The sequence below is a fragment of the Pyrus communis genome, chromosome 17 (genome assembly GCF_041283825.1).
Source record: "Pyrus communis isolate YQ-2024b chromosome 17, ASM4128382v1, whole genome shotgun sequence".
NCBI classification, from domain to species: Eukaryota; Viridiplantae; Streptophyta; class Magnoliopsida; order Rosales; family Rosaceae; genus Pyrus; species Pyrus communis.
In genome coordinates, this window is record NC_142581.1 from 12,215,151 (window position 1) to 12,220,182 (window position 5,032).

Genomic DNA, 5,032 nt, shown 5'->3' on the forward strand with positions numbered 1-5,032 from the left:
ACATACTAGACCCGAAGTTCCTTGATCAAATAAGAACCTGAAGTTTCTTGATCCTCATCACATAAAATGATTGGACCTGAAGTTCCATCATGCAAAAAGATCAGGCATGAAGTCCCTAGATCCTCAAGATCGGACATGAAATTCCTTGATGAGTACCTTAAGTTTAAAGAGCCGAAGTGCCACAACTTAATTGTAATAAATGCCATAAGAGTCTCAGTCCACAGACTATTAAATAAGGACCAGAAGTTCCTTGATGTATGTAAATGATGATATAATGCATATTTGCTGGAGAGTTTACATCTCAAAGTCTTGATGATTATTGCATATCCCTGGGTATTGATGTTAAACGCCATGTTCCTCATGTCCATACCCAAAAATGGTTTAGCAAAAACATTTATTAAGTTGATGAAATTGATTACCCGCGCTCTACTTATGAAAAAGAAGTTGCAAGATGGGTACATACCATTTTACCTAATTCATTATTAAGTTCGGTTGAGACCAGTTGCCAACCATCAATATTTCTCAGTACAACTTGTGTTTGGGCACCAGCCAAACATTACACATTTACGGGTTTTTGGTTGTGTTATCTATGTGCTTGTTGTATTGCCACACCGTACTAAAATAAGGCATCAATAAAAATTAGGAATTTATGTTGGATTTGATTCACAATTTATCATTCAATATTTGGAACCCTTGACTGGGGATATATTTACCGCATAATTTACAGACTATGATTTTGATAAGACAGTTTTCCCTCCGTTAGGGGGAGAAAGAAACATCGTTCCAGAAGAATGATGAGAAAATATCATTCCAGAACAATGATGAGAAAATACCGTTTCAAAAGAACGAAGAGAATCTGTATTATTTTGATTCATGAAGCAATCAATATAAAAACAAAGTGAGAATAATTGAATGATGCAACGATATGCAAATCAAATTTCAGATGCATTTAATGATGCAGCGAAAGTAATAAAATCACATATACTTGCTACAAATCTGCCTACATGAATTGTTCCTGTTGTACAAAATAATGTGGTAGCAAATCTGTTACACGCCTGAAGCGTGGCAGGCCCTTAGATTCAAAAGGTTCAAAACTTCGAAAGAAGAAGAATATGACACTACTGAACTATTGCATTCCCAAAGCATAACTATTGCATGCCGGAAGCATGACAGTCGCCGTATGGATACATGTCCCAAAAAGGACAATCTGCGGACATAGGAATGTTAATGTCTCATGCATGAAGCATGATAGACATATAGGTTCCAATGACTCAACTCCCAGAAGTGGAGATTAAAATCCCAGCTCTATAACGCTCAAGAGGAGGTTATGATCCGTATTCTCTAAATTATGACTATCCTGGAAGAAATAGTGTAATGACCTTGAAGAGGCAATGGATATCCAAAGAAATGAAAAGCTTTTATGCATGTGCATGCTCATGAGAATATAGGATCAATGATTGATGACAACCAATGGTAGTTTTGGTTTTTACAAGTAGCTACTAAATTCATCAATGATCTGTATTGATATTGAGTCACGTTCTTTTGTTCGTCGACGAAAGGAAATATTATTTGTCAAAAATGGAGAAAGGCAATTCCATTACAATCTTGTAAGAACGTGGAAAAATGGACCTATATATATGTGTATATAATACAAATAGCCAAAAGATGTTGAACCAAATGAGGTTACGTATGGGCATTTGTAATACAGGAATTACATTCACATGATATGACAAGTACATATGAATGGAGAATTATATACGAAGGGTTATGAGTTGCCCACATTATATCTCCATAAGTAAATCCCTCAAATATACATGGAAGCAAGTTGCTCTATATAAATTCCAAAGGAAAATGTGTCATGAAGTGTAGAAAATCCCTGAAGGATTCAGATTGCTTGAAGAAAACCCTGGAAGGGTAAAGCATAAAATATGTACTTAATACCAATGGATGATATAAATTGCCTTAGTGAGTACTATTATTATGATATTGTTGTAACATACTAAAATCTCTTGCAAGAGTCGATAATATTATATTTAGATTCCTGAAGAGTCTAAAAAGTTTATAAAGTGTTGAGAGAAATATTGTTTCGAACTATAGAATCGAACAATATGCCAACACAAATCTTATCCATGATGTTTATAAAGAATCATATGGATTGAAGGTTATGAGTTGAATACTCAAATTTTTTGGACACTAAGAATGATCATTTATCTTCGTGAAGGTAAAGATAAATTGATATTTTGTCCAGAAGTATCACATCTTAGTGAAGTATATGCTTTATTGTATTTGGCATAATACATTGAATGAAATAAAACTTATTTATTAACATCTTCGAGAAATTACATGCACATGAGTTAAAACAAACAAACAAGAGGAAACCTTCACAAATGTTGCTTATGTGAAGCCTCAGTACTTGGAATTACCCCAGAAGGGGGAGGCACTAGAGGTTGATTATTTGGAGCCTCAGTACTTGGTGAAATTCTAGACGGCTGAGACAATGGGTGTCTTTGGAATAAAGACTCGAACCCCTAATTGTCCTTTTGAGTCCGACCTTCGGATTCCAGTAGCTGATCGAGCTTTCTTTTCATGTTCATTGAGTAATTATTTGCAAGCATGTGTAACACTCTATTCTTGTGCTTGAGCTCTCAAATATCTTGTTTAAGACTTGCCACCTCAGCCATCAATGATTCAACTTGGTGAGTTCGAGCAAGTAGGCGTTGGCCCATATTAGAAACAGAGCTTGCACACTGAATACTGAGAGCCAATGAGTCTTGAACGGTCGACTCATCAGACCGGTTTGAAAGGATTCTGTTATCCTTGGGAGTGAGAAGATTCCTAGCTACCACTGTAGCGGTTAGGTCATTTTTCATCATAGAGTCCATAACCGTAAGAGGACCATTATAAGATAAGAAGGACGGGCACCATATATTATCCTGACGCGGCTTGTCTGTACTACTCCTAAGACTTAAATCTAAGCAAACGTTAGATGGGCAAGCCATTATTCAGAAATGATGAAGGAACAAGGAGGTTAGATAAAATTTCAAAAGTGCAAGAAGGGGAAATTTCTGCCGGCAACAATTTTCTGAATGTATCTAAACAAAATTGATATATCTATAAAAGAAGAGGTAACAGGGTCACCTGTTCAAAAATCAAAGAGACACCGCTCTCCGAATTTCAAAAGCCAGATTTTCAGGATAAAGTTCGTCAACATTTCTCAGACGCAATCTCAGCTTTTGGATATCACGTGCAACTTTGTCAAAGATCTCTGATAAAGTTGAAAACGCGTGAATCTTACTGTTCTAATTACACCACAGTTGCTGACAAGAGTAAAGGCACAACACCACTACTTGTTATTGGGAAATCCCTATATATGTTAACCTCTATCTTTCATAACAAGGCAGACCTACAAAGATATCTAACTCTTCCTCCTCTCCGAGAATGCATCTTCAACAAAGCATCTCGAAATACTCAGTTTTCTTCCTCTCTGAGAATACCTCTTCAAACAAGTCATACCAGAGAAAGAGTATCTCATATCAGGGTCGAAAGCAAAAGTATCTCATATCATGCTTTCTCCTTGTCATTTCCTTTGTCTTTGTTCTTATCTGCAAGACAAGAAGAAAGAGAGCAATCAGTCGCCACATGGAATCAAGCTTCTTATCTGGAACTGATTGCCTGTAACCTTTGCTTGGAAACTTTCCTAATTGCTTACCTAGCATTGCTCTCGAATACTCATTTTCAAATTGCTGATATGATGATTGGAACTACCAAGCATGATGAGTCGTTGAGAAGTGATGTTCTGAATGACCTTTCAAATGCAAGGTTTGCATTCCACTCCTGCATTAGAGGACAAATACTGCAAAAGAAGATGCCAAACTTGCATGGGGAAAAACTAGGGAAAATACCATTTCTGCAAGGGGAACAGATAAGGCAAGCAAAAATGATACATTGAAGCATGTGGAGTCAAGCACAACAAAACACGAACTAATTCATCCCCGACGGAGCCGAAGATCACTTGTCATGTGGAGTTGCTCATGGTTCCATTTCATTCAAGGACAAGTCCCAAGGATCTTGAAGAAATCACAAGTCCGATTCAAGGTCAAGTATCCACCACCCTGATAAAAGGAGTAAATTTAGACCTTTGGTGCAAGTCTAGCAGAAAGCCCTACAACCAAGTTTAAGAAAAAGACTGTGGAAAGTTAACAACAAGTACAGCACTTATTTCGGCAACTCTCCCCGCTAAGAGACTAAAGCAGAATAATCAATGATTAGCCTAAAGAATTTGAAATCAGGGGGAGATACTCATTAAGGGGAGCATCAAAATAATAGATCAAGATTTTAACAAGTTAATCGAAGACTTGTGGTCATCCAAGGAGGAGTGTTGTAAATCAATGGATGCCCACTCAACAAAAGGAATCCACACTCAACGATTGTCCACTAAACAAGCAAAACTGTCCTTCCACTAGGAGTGGCTGATATTTGTTTTCATCACCCTTGTTTTTTATATAAATACAAGACATGTGGAATGAAGAAAAAAGAGGAAGATCAACTCAAGCCACACGACTAAGAAGAGAGAGATACACGGCAGATAGAGGAAGGAATGAAGAGGAAGAAAGAAAAGAAAGGACGGAGAGAGGAGAGAATAGAGAAAGTTGTCTTTGTAATCTTATTACTTCAAATTATCAATTAAAGCATCACTGCTGCCCCGATGACGTACTCCAGTCACACTGACTGTAGAGGAACCTTGTAAATTTTGTGTCATATTTTATTTATTTCACTGCACACACCGTCGATTTTACAACATTTTTAGCCAATAATTAATCTCAGCTGTGTATGTTCCATACAGTATTCTTTTTTTTTCCCCCACTAATTCTAGCCGAAAAGAAAGCATTTACAAGTAGCATGTGACTTTGCGGTTTTACCTAAAAAATAAGGTAGAGAAATTTTTTCAAAAGTGGTACACATGTATCATAAATTATTATATAAGTGAAAAGCCATTGAAGAATATATCCTAAAGCATGACATATCAACCCAT